Consider the following 13,343-nt stretch of genomic DNA (forward strand, 5'->3'; position numbering starts at 1 on the left):
AAATCTTCCCTCTTGTGCCATCCTGGCGATAAACGCCCAGAATGGTATCCATTCTGGCGTTTAATGCCCAAAATACTACCTTTTTGGGCGTTTAACGCCCAGCCAGGTACCCTGGATGGCATTTAAACGCCAGTTTTCCTTCCTCACTGGGCGTTCTGAACACCCAGCTTTTTCTGTGTAATTGCTCTGCTGAATGTTCTGAATCTTCAATTCTCTGTATTATTGACTTGAAAAGACATAGTTTTTTTTTTAATTTTTTGATTTTTTAGAGAATAATAACAATATGAAACTAAATCATGAAGAACTAAGATCAAATAAACAATGCATGCAAGACAGCAAACTTAGAAATTTTCGTATTAGATACACCAACAGATTGAGAATGCATATGAGAAACAACAAAAACACACAAAACAAGAGAATTTAAAGATCAGAGCAAGGAAATCATCAAGAACATCTTGAAGATTAATGAAGAACAAAATGCATGTAATTTTCGAAAATTAGAAGAATACAATTGACACCAAACTTAAAATTAGACACTAGACTTGATGAGCGGATATTTTATACGCTTTTTGGGGTTAATTTCATGTAGTTTTTAGGATGTTTTAGTTAAGTTTTTAGTATATTTTCATTAGTTTGTAGGAAAAATTCATATTTCTGGACTTTACTATGAGTTTGTGTGCTTTTCTGTAATTTCAGGTATTTTCTGGCTGAAATTGAGGGAGCTAAGCAAAAATCTGATTCGGGCTGAAAAAGGATTGCTGATGCTGTTGGATTCTGACCTCTCTGCACTCGGAATGGATTTTCTGGAGCTATTGAAGTCCAATTATCACACTTCCAATTGCGTTAGAAAGTAGACATCCAGGGCTTTCCAGCAATATATAATATTCCATACTTTGCTCAAGGATAGACGACGTAAACTGGCGTTCAACGCCAGTTCCATGTTGCAGTCTGGCGTCCAGCGCCAGAAACAGGTTACAAGTTGGAGTTCAACACCAGAAACAGGTTACAACCTGGCGTTGAACGCCCAAAACAGCCCAGGCACGTGAGAAGCTTTAGTCTCAGCCCCAACACACACCAAGTAGGTCCCAGAAGTGGATTTCTGCACTATCTATCATAGTTTACTCATTTTCTGTAAACCTAGGTTACTAGTTTCGTATTTAAACAACTTTTAGAGATTTATTTTGTATCTCATGACATTTTAGATCTGAAATTTGTACCTTTTGGTAGCACGAGTCTCTAAACCCCATTGTTGGGGGTGAGGAGCTCTGCAGCGTCTCGATGAATTAATGCAAGTACTTCTATTTTCCATTCAAACATGCGTGTTCCTATCTAAGATATTCATTCGCGCTTAATTATGGAGAAGGTGATGATCCGTGACACTCATCACCTTCCTCAACCCATGAACGTGTGCATGACAACCACCTCCGTTCTATATTAGATTGAATGAGTATCTCTTAGATTCCATAATCCGAATCTTCGTGGTATAAGGTAGAATTGATGGCGTCATTCAGGAGAATCCGGAAAGTCTAAACCTTGTCTGTGGTATTCCAAGTAGGATTCTGGGATTGGATGACTGTGACGGGCTTCAAACTCGCGAGTGCTGGGTGTAGTGACAGACGTAAAAGGATAGTAAATCCTATTCCAGTATGATCGAGAACCTCTAGATGATTAGCCGTGCTGTGACAGAGCATTTGGACCATTTTCACTTAGGAGATGGGAAGTAGCCATTGACAACGGTGACACCTTACATAGAGCTTGCCATGGAAGGAACTTTGCACTTTTGCATGCATGAGGGAAGAGGAATACAAGAGAAAAGTTGAAATTCAGAAGACAAAGCATCTCCAAAACCCCAACATATTCTCCATTACTGCATAATAAGTATTTATTTCATACTCTCTTATTTTTCGTAATTCAATTTGATAAGTGAATTGTTTTCCTGACTAAGAGTTACAAGATAACCATAGATTGCTTCAAGCCAACAATCTCCGTGGGATTCGACCCTTACTCATGTAAGGTATTACTTGGACGACCCAGTGCACTTGCTGGTTAGTTGTGCGGAATTACATAGTGTGAAGTAATTTTTGTGCACCAAGTTTTTGGCGCCGTTGCCGGGGATTGTTCGAGTTTGGACAACTGACGGTTTATTTTGTTGCTTAGATTAGGAAAAATTTTTCTTTTTGGTTTAGAATCTTCTATTATTGTTTTTGGTTGAAATTATTTTTTTTTAAATCCTTATTTTCTCTTTTTTTTAAATTTTTCGAAATTTTTTTAACTAATAATTGAGTTTTTTTTAGTTATTAAAAATACTCCTTCAAAACAAGTGTTACATTTACTGCCCAATTGGCTAGAGCGTTGGTCTATGTTCTTGGTAATTGGGTATCTTCTTGTTAAAATCTTTTTTTTTTCAAAAATAATTTTTCTTTGATTAAATCTTGTGCCAAACTTTAAGTTTGGTGTTTTCTTGTTAATCTTTCTATAATTTTCGAAAATTTTAGTTTGGTTTGCTAAAAATTTTAAGTTTGGTGTTCTACCTTCATGTTCTTGTGGTTCTTGTGATTCTTCAAAGTGTTCTTGAGTTTTCCTTGTGTCTTGATCTTAAAATTTTTAAGTTTGGTGTTCCTTGGTGTTTTCTCTCCAAAATTTTCGAAAACAAGGAGCATTAGATCTAAAAATTTTAAATCTTGTGCTATTTTATTGTTTTTTTCTTTCCTTATTAAATTCAAAAAATATATTTTCTAACTATTTTTAAGCTAATATTTCGAAATTCTTCAAAAAAATTCATATTTCAATTTCAAAAATTTTATCTTATCATATCTTAGTTGTCAAGTTTTAAAAAAAAAATCATATCTTTTTCAAAACCTCCTAACCACTTATTCTCTCTCTTTATTTTTTTCGAAAATCCTCTTAAAATATTTTCAATTTTTTTTATTATTATAGTTTTATTATTTTGAATTTTTTTAATATAATAAAATAAATAAAAGAAAGCCACATCATCTCCCTTTCTCCATCATGGATCTAAGTGGAAATGAACATTCCAGAAGGACTCTGGGGTCATATGCTAACCCCACTACTGCTTCATATGGGAGTAGTATCTGTATACCCTCCATCGGAGTCAGTAGCTTTGAGTTGAATCCTCAGCTCATTATCATGGTGCAGCAAAGTTGCCAGTATTCCGGTCTTCCACAGGAAGAACCTACAGAGTTTCTGGCACAGTTTTCAGTTTTTACAAATTGCTAACACAGTACATGATAAGGAAGTAGATCAGGATGTCTACAGATTATTACTGTTTCCATTTGCTGTGAAAGATCAAGCTAAGAGGTGGTTAAATAACCAACCTAAGGCTAGCATAAGGACATGGAAACAGCTGTCAAAAAAATTCCTGAATCAATACTTTCCTCCAAAATGGATGACACAGCTAAGGCTGGACATCCAAGGCTTTAAACAAGGAGATAATGAATCTCTTTATGATGCATGGGAGAGATACAGAGAGATGCTAAGAAAATTCCCCTCTGAAATGTTTTTAGAGTGGGTTCAGCTAGACATCTTCTATTATGGGCTTACAGAAAGAGCTCAGATGTCTCTAGACTACTCAGCTGGTGGATCTATCCACATGAGAAAGACAATTGAAGAAGCTCAAGAGCTCATTGATATAGTTGCCAGAAATCAGCATCTGTACCTAAGCAGTGAACCTTCAATGAAAGAAGTGGCTAAAACAGTGACTACTGAACTCAGTCCTGCTGAACAAGCTACTGAATTCAATCAGCAATTGGATTTTCTAACAAAACAGTTAGCCAAATTCAAGGAGAGACTACAAGAGACAAGGATGGCTAATATAAATATGGAAGAACAATTAAAGCAAACAAAGCAGCAGCTATCAAAACAAATAACAGAAGAATGCCAAGCAGTTCAATTAAGAAGTGGGAAAACATTAAATACCCCACCTCAAGGCAGCAGGAAGCCAAGAAATGAGCAAACTACCCAAATTCCATCTGAGGACAGTAAGATCCCGGGGAAAAATAATTCTGGCGCTAAAACGCCAGAAATTGGGTGGAAGGCTGGCGCTGAACGCCCAAACCATGCTCAGGACTGGCATTCAACGCCAGAAACAAGCAAGGAACTGGCGTTGAACGCCCAAAGGAAGCACAGTTCTGGCGTTCAGACGCCAGGAATAGCTGAGGAGTTGGCATCTAACGTCACTCCAGCTTCCAACCCTGGCACTCAATTGCCAGTGTGGGATCAAACACACACAAGTGCTGATGACAACCCCTCTAAAAGGGCTTCTTCAAACACTTCTGTAGGAAATAAACCTGCAGCAACCAAAGTTGAGGAATATAAAGCCAAGATACCTTATCCTCAAAAACTCCGCCAAGAGGAGTAGGATAAGCAATTTGCTCGCTTTGAAGATTATCTCAGGACTCTTGAAATAAAGATTCCGTTTACAGAAGCACTTGAGCAAATACCTTCTTATGCCAAGTTCATGAAAGAGATCTTAAGTCATAAGATGGATTGGAGAGAAACTGAAAAAGTTCTCCTCACTGAAGAATGCAGTACAGTCATTCTGAAAAGCTTCCCTGAAAAGCTTAAAGATCCCAGAAGCTTTCTGATACCATGCATATTAGAGGGTAATTGCACCAAGACAGTCTTATGTGATCTTGGGGCAAGCATCAACCTAATACCTGCATCCACTATCAGAAAGCTTGGTTTAACTGAAGAAGCTAAACCAACCCGGATATGTCTCCAACTTGCTGATGGCTCCATTAAATACCCATCAGGCGTGATTGAGGACATGATTGTCAGGGTTGGGCCATTCGCCTTTCCCACTAACTTCATAGTGCTGGAGTTGAAGGAGCACAAGAGTGCTACTCTCATTCTAGGAAGACCTTTCCTAGCAATTGGACGAACTCTCATTGATGTTCAAAAGGGGGAAGTCACCCTGAGAGTCAATGAGGATGAGTTTAAGTTGAATGCTGTCAATCCCATGCAGCATCCAGACACAACAAAAGACTATATGAAAGTTGATCTTATTGACTCTTTGGTGGAGGAGATCAACATGGCTGAGAGTCTCGAATCAGAGCTAGAAAACATCTTTAAAGATGTTCCGCCTGATCTAGAGGATTCAGAGGAATTGAAAGAGTCTCTGAAATTTCCTCAAGAAGAGGAAAAACCTCCTAAACCCGAGCTCAAACCATTACCACCATCCCTGAAATATACATTTCTGGGAGAAGGTGATACTTTTCCAGTGATCATAAGCTCTGCTTTAAATCCACAAGAAGAGGAAGTACTAATTCAAGTGCTAAGGATACACAAGACAGCTCTTGGGTGGTCCATAAGTGACCTTAAGGGCATAAGCCCAGCTAGATACATGAACAAGATCTTATTGGAGGACAATGCTAAGCCAGTGGTTCAACCACAGAGGCGGCTAAATCCTGCAATGAAGGAAGTGGTGCAGAAAGAGGTCACCAAATTACTGGAGGCTGGATTATTTATCCTATTTCTGATAGCCCCTGGGTGAGCCCTGTTCAAGTTGTCCCCAAAAAGGGAGGCATGACAGTGGTTCATAATGAAAAAAATGAACTGGTTTCTATAAGAACAGTTACAGGGTGGCGCATGTGTATTGACTATAGAAGGCTCAATACAGCCACCAGGAAGGATCATTTTCCTTTACCATTCATAGACCAGATGCTAGAGAGACTAGTAGGTCATGATTATTACTGCTTTTTGGATGGCTATTCAGGCTACAACCAAATTGCAGTAGATCCCCAAGATCAAGAGAAAACAGCATTCACATGTCCATCTGGAGTATTTGCGTACAGAAGGATGCCATTTGGGCTGTGTAATGCACCTGCAACCTTTCAAAGATGCATGCTCTCTATTCTCTCTGATATGGTGGAAAAATTTCTGGAAGTCTTCATGGATGACTTCTCAGTATATGGAGACTCATTCAGCTCCTGTCTTGATCACCTGAGACTGGTTTTGAAAAGATGCCAAGAGACCAACCTGGTTTTAAACTGGGAAAAATGTCACTTTATGGTGACTGAAGGGATTGTCCTTGGGCATAAAATTTCAAACAAGGGAATAGAGGTAGATCAAGTTAAAATAGAGGTAATTGAAAAATTACCACCACCTGCCAATGTTAAGGCAATCAAAAGCTTTATGGGGCATGCAGGATTCTATAGGAGGTTTATAAAGGATTTTTCAAAAAATGCAAAACCTCTAAGCATCCTGCTAGCTGCTGACACGTCATTTTTGTTTGACCCAGAGTGCCTGCAGGCGTTTGAAACTCTAAAAGCTAAGCTGGTCACAGCACCAGTTATCTCTGCACCAGACTGGACATTACCATTCGAATTAATGTGTGATGCCAATGATCACGCCATTAGTGCAGTACTGGGGTAGAGGTATGACAAACTTCTGCATGTCATTTATTATGCTAGCCGTGTTTTAAACAATGCCCAGAAAAATTACACAACCACAGAAAAGGAATTGCTTGCAGTGGTCTATGCCATTGACAAGTTTAGATCATACTTAGTAGGATCAAAAGTGATTGTGTACACTGACCATGCTGAACTTAAATATCTACTTACAAAGCAGGATTCAAAACCCAGGCTTATAAGATGGGTATTGCTTCTGCAAGAGTTTGATATAGAAATAAGAGACAGAAAAGGGACAGAAAACCAAGTGGCTGATCATCTGTCCCGAATAGAGCCAGTAGAAGGGGCGCCCTCTCCCTCTATTGAGATCTCTGAAACCTTTCCGGATGAGCATTTGTTCGCCATTCAAGAAACACCATGGTTTGCAGACATTGCAAACTATAAAGCTGCAAGGTTTATACCCAAGGCGTACAGCAGGCAATAAAAGAAAAAATTAATTTCTGATGCAAAATACTACTTGTGGGATGAACCCTATCTCTTTAAGAGATGTGCAGACGGAATAATCCGTAGGTGTGTGCCTAGAGAAGAAGCACAGAGCATCTTATGGCATTGCCATGGGTCACAATATGGAGGTCATTTCGGAGGTGAGCGAACAGCCACTAAGGTCCTCCAATGTGGTTTCTACTGGCCTACACTCTACAGAGATTCCCGAGAGTTTGTACGTAACTGTGACAGTTGCCAGAGAGCTGGTAATTTGCCTCATAGTTACGCCATGCCTCAACAAGGAATCTTGGAGATTGAGTTGTTTGATGTATGGGGAATTGATTTCATGGGGCCTTTCCCACCATCATACTCAAACACTTATATTCTGGTGACAGTTGACTATGTATAAAAATGGGTAGAGGCCATTGCCACACCCACCAATGATACTAAAACAGTGCTGAAGTTCCTCCAGAAACATATATTCAGCAGGTTTGGTGTCCCTAGGGTACTAATCAGTGATGGGGGCACTCACTTCTCCAACAAACAGCTTTACTCTGCCATGGTCTGGTATGGGATTCGCCACAAGGTGGCGACTCCATATCATCCACAGACAAAGGGGCAAGCTGAAGTTTCTAACAGAGAACTGAAAAGAATCCTGGAACGGACTGTAAGTACCCGTAGAAAGGATTGGGCACGAAGCTTGGATGATGCTCTGTGGGCTTACAGAACAGCATTCAAGACTCCTATAGGGACCTCTCCGTACCAACTTGTATATGGTAAAGCTTGTCACCTGCCCGTGGAACTAGAACATAAGGCCTATTGGGCAACCAGATTCCTAAACTTTGATGCCAAATTAGCTGGAGAAAAAAGATTGCTCTAGCTGAATGAGCTAGAGGAATTCAGATTCACAGCTTTCGAAAATGCCAAGCTTTATAAAGAGAAATCTAAAAGGTGGCATGACAGAAAGCTGTCATCTAGAATCTTTGAACCAGGACAAAAGGTTCTGTTGTTTAACTCTAGGCTCAGGCTATTCCTAGGGAAACTGAAATCCCGGTGGAGGGGACCATATATGATTACAAGTGTATCACCATATGGTTATGTGGAGCTTCAAGACATTGATTCTGATAAGAAGTTCATTGTTAATGGACAGAGAATCAAGCACTATCTTGAAGGCAATGTTGAGCAAGAGTGCTCAAGGCTGAAGCTAGATTAAAAGCTCAGCAAGGTCCAGCTAAAGACAATAAAGAAGCGCTTGTTGGGAGGCAACCCAGCCATTGGGAAGACTTTTTCTGTTATTTTGCCCTATTCTTGATTTTATTTGTTTATATAAAGTTTATTGCTACTAAGGTAAAGAGTCAATTGTATAAGTTCACAGGGTTACAGAAGGATTCAGCACACAAAACAGAGAAAGAGAGCTCACTGGCAAGAAAACGCCAGTAAAAGTCTGTTTTGGGCGTTCAACGCCCAAAAGAAGCATCCACTGGGCGTTGAACGCCAGTAAGGATAGCTATCTGGGCGTTAAACGCCAGAAAGAAGCATCTTCTGGGTGTTGAACGCCAGAAAGAAGCTCCTTCTGGGCGTTTAACGCCAGATTTACAGCATCCTGGGCGTTCAGAAAAACGCCAAGTGACAAAGGAGTTCCTGGCGTTCAACGCCCGAAAAAAGCAACAGCTGGGCGTTGAACGCCCAGGAGATTCAGCAATTGGGCGTTAAACGCCCAAAACATGCAGCGTTTGGGCGTTTAACGCCAGGATGGTGGGGAGGAGGTAAATTCGTTTTTACTTCATATTTTTTATTTTAATTTTAATTTTCATGTTTCAATTCATGATTTCTTGCATAAACATGTTACAAACCCTGATTTCTAAAATCCCTAATTTCTAAAAACCCTACTTTAAAAATATCAAATGTATCTTAATCCATAAACATAAATTCTTTTTCAATCCAATCCAACCCTTTTTCAAAAATTTCCAAAACAAATCTATCTCTTTTCCTTCTAAAATCCTTTCAACTCATCAATATCTTTTTCAAATCTCCACATTATCTTTTTTCAAAATCCAAATTTATCTTTTTCAAATATCTTTCATATCTTTTAAATTTTAAATCACATCTTTTTAAATCATATCTTCTATCTTTTTTTTTTTAATTTTCGAAAACCCACCCCCTCCCTTTTAAATCCACATTCGGCCTCCCTCCTCTCATCCACCATTCGACACTAGCTCTCTTTCTATCTCTCTCCTTTCTTTTCTTTTGCTTGAGGACAAGCAAACCTCTATGTTTGGTGTGTTTATCCGTGATCACTAAATTATACCCACTAAGATCATGGCTCCTAAAGGAAAACAAACCACTCCAAGAAGCAAGAAAGAGAGTATTCCAAAACCACTTTGGAATCAAGGAAAGTTCTTAACCAAAGAACATTCAGACCATTACTACAAAATAATGAGTTTAAGATCAGTGATCCCGGAAGTCAAGTTCGATCTGAAGGAAGATGAATATCCGGAGATCCAAGAGCAGATTCGAAACAGGAACTGGGAAGTCCTAGATAATCCTGAAACAAAAGTGGGAAGGAATATGGTTCAGGAGTTCTACGCTAATCTGTGACAAACAGATAGGCAGAGAATATCTAGAACTGCCCTCTATGACAATCAGACTATGGTCAGAGGAAAAATTGTTCACATCCACCCTGACAAAATCAGGGAGATCTTTAAGCTACCTCATCTGAAAGATGACCCAGACTCCTTCAATAGGAGAATGATGAGAACAAACAAGGGCCTGGATAAGATTCTAGAGGATATATGCATCCCTGGAGCCAGGTGGACCACCAGCAGCAAGGGTGTCCCAAATCAACTCAAGAGAGAAGATCTCAAACCAGTCGCCAGAGGATGGCTGGACTTCATTGGGCGTTCTATATTGCCCACTAGCAACCGTTCTGAAGTCACCGTCAAAAGAGCAGTGATGATCCATTGCATTATGTTGGGAAAAAAGTGGAAGTTCATCAACTGATTCCATCTGAATTTTACATACTTGCAAACAAGAACTCCAAAGATGCCAGGTTGGCTTATCCAAGCCTAATCTCTATGCTTTGCAAAGATGCTGGAGTAAGGATGGGAATAACGGAGTACATCTCAGTGGAGGAACCAATCACTAAAACCACAATGGAAAAACAACAAATGCAGGATGACCCCATCAAGAGGAGGGCGCAAGAATTCCTCCCGGAAGTCCCTCAATTTGAATATTGGGAACAGCTTGAAGCATCTGTCACCAAGTTGCAAGAATCTATGGACCAAATAAAGGAAGAACAGCAAAATCAAAACAGTATGCTCTACAAACTGCTCAGGGAACAAGAAGATCAAGGGCGTGACTTAAAGGAACTGAAGCGTCAGAAGTTATCTCTTGAAGGACCAAGCACTCCACAGACTAGAGGAACATCCACATCCCAAACTCAAGGTTGTTGAGCTCTAATCTTAACCTTAACTCTGTGATAATTGTTCTTATTTTTAGTTTTACCTTAGAAGATATAGTGGTAATTAGTAGTTATTTTATCTCCAATTAAGCTATAATTTATTTTTCTCACCATTGTTAAACATGAATAAAATAGAAGATTTTCTTTAGAATAAGGAGGCAATATTTTTCGAATTTTTAATAAAACAAATTCTAATTGTTTACATGTGGTGGCAATGCTTTCTGCCTTCTGAATGAATGCCTGCACAGAGCATATGTCTTTGGAATTTGATGTTCTTGAATGTTAAATATGTTGGCTCTTGAAAGAATAATGAACATGAGACATGTTATTGATAATTTGAAAAATCATAAAAATGATTCTTGAAGCAAGAAAAAGCAGTGAATACAAAGCTTGCAAAAAAAAAAAGCAAGCAGAAAAAGCCAATAGCCCTTAAAACCAAAAGGCAAGGGTAGTAAAAAGGATCCAAGGCTTTGAGCATCAGTGGATAGCAGGGCCTAAGGGAATCAAATCCTGGTCTAAGCGGCTAAACCAAGCTGTCTCTAACCATGTGTTTGTGGCATGAAGGTGTCAAGTGAAAACTTGAGACTGAGCGGTTAAAGTCAAGGTCCAAAGCAAAAAGAAGAGTGTGCTTAAGAACCCTGGACACCTCTAATTTGGGACTTTAGCAAAGCTGAGTCACAATCTGAAAAGGTTCACCCAATTATGTGTCTGTGGCATTTATGTATCCGGTGGTAATACTGTAAAACAAAGTGCTTAGGGCCACGGCCAAGACTCATAAAAGTAGCTGTGTTCAAGAATCAACATACTGAACTAGGAGAATCAATAACACTATCTGAATTCTAAGTTCCTATAGATGCCAATCATTTTGAGCTTCAATGGATAAAGCGAGATGCCAAAATTGTTCAGAAGCAAAAAGCTACTAGTCCCGCTCATTTAATTAGAATCTGAGCTTCACTCAAAAACTCTGAGATATTATTGCTTCGTGACTTATTTGTATTCTATTTTATTTGTCTAGTTGCTTGGGGACAAGCAACAGTTTAAGTTTGGTGTTGTGATGAGCGGATACTTTATACGCTTTTTGGGGTTAATTTCATGTAGTTTTTAGGATGTTTTAGTTATGTTTTTAGTATATTTTCATTAGTTTCTAGGAAATATTCATATTTCTGGACTTTACTATGAGTTTGTGTGCTTTTATATAATTTTAGGTATTTTCTGGCTGAAATTGAGGGAGCTGAGCAAAAATCTGATTCGGGCTGAAAAAGGATTGCTGATGCTGTTGGATTCTGACCTCTCTGCACTCGGAATGGATTTTCTGGAGCAACAGAAATCCAATTGGCACACTTCCAATTGCGTTGGAAAGTAGACATCCAGGGATTTCCAGCAATATATAATAGTCCATACTTTGCTCAAGGATAGATGACGTAAACTGGCGTTCAACGCCAGTTCCATGTTGCAGTCTGGCGTCCAGCGCCAGAAATAGGTTACAAGTTGGAGTTCAACGCCAGAAACAGGTTACAACCTGGCATTGAATGCCCAAAACAGCCCAGGCACGTGAGAAGCTTTAGTCTCAGCCCCAGCACACACCAAGTGGGCCCCAGAAGTGGATTTTTACACTATCTATCATAGTTTACTCATTTTCTGTAAACCTATGTTACTAGTTTAGTATTTAAACAACTTTTAGAAATTTATTTTGTATATCATGACATTTTAGATCTGAAATTTGTACCTTTTCGCAGCATGAGTCTCTAAACCCCATTGTTGGGGGTGAGGAGCTCTGCAGCGTCTCGATGAAATAATGCAAGTACTTCTATTTTCCATTCAAACATGCGTGTTCCTATCTAAGATATTCATTTGCGCTTAATTATGGAGAAGGTGATGATCCATGACACTCATCACCTTCCTCAATCCATGAACGTGTGCATGACAACCACCTCCGTTCTATATTAGATTGAATGAGTATCTCTTAGATTCTATAATCAGAATCTTCGTGGTATAAGCTAGAATTGATGGCGTCATTCAGGAGAATCCGGAAAGTCTAAACCTTGTCTGTGGTATTCCGAGTAGGATTCTGGGATTGGATGACTGTGACAGACTTCAAACTCGCGAGTGCTGGGCGTAGTGACAGACGCAAAAGGATAGTAAATCCTATTCCAGTATGATCGAGAACCTCTAGATGATTAGCCGTGCTGTGACAGAGCATTTGGACCATTTTCACTGAGGAGATGGGAAGTAGCCATTGACAACGGTGACACCTTACATAGAGCTTGCCATGGAAGGAACTTTGCACTTTTGCATGCATGAGGGAAGAGGAATACAAGAGAAAAACTGAAATTCAGAAGACAAAGCATCTCTAAAACCCCAACATATTCTCCATTACTGCATAATAAGTATAGATTGCTTCAAGCCAACAATCTCCGTGGGATTCGACCCTTACTCACGTAAGGTATTACTTGGACGACCCAGTGCACTTGCTGGTTAGTTGTGCGGAATTACATAGTGTGAAGTAATTTCGTGCACCAAGACTCAAACAAGAAACATAAAATATTTTTTATTTAAATTTTTTTTTTATTTTTCGAAAATTATTTGCAAAAGAAAATAAAGAGATTCAAAATTTTTTATAAGAATTCTAGGAATCATGCAATGTTAGTCTAAAACTCCGGTCCAGGAATTAGACACGGCTTACTAGCCAGCCAAACTTTCAGTGAAAGCTTCGGTCCGAAACACTAGACATGGCCAATGGCCAGCCAAGCTTTAGCAGATCATTACTTTCAATAGCAAAATTGATAGAAATCAACAAGCTCTTGTGATGATAAGTTGAAACCTCGGTCCAAAAGATTAGACATGGCTTCACAGCCAGCCAGACTTCAACAAATCATCATGAAACTCTAGAATTCATTCTTAAAAACTCTGAAGAACAGAATAGAAATATATATATATATATATATATATATATATATATTTGAATTTTTTTTTCGAAAATAAAAAGTAAAAAGCTTAAACATAAAATAAAATTACCTAATCTGAGCAACAAG

The sequence above is a fragment of the Arachis hypogaea genome, chromosome 14 (assembly GCF_003086295.3).
Source record: "Arachis hypogaea cultivar Tifrunner chromosome 14, arahy.Tifrunner.gnm2.J5K5, whole genome shotgun sequence".
Lineage (NCBI taxonomy): Eukaryota > Viridiplantae > Streptophyta > Magnoliopsida > Fabales > Fabaceae > Arachis > Arachis hypogaea.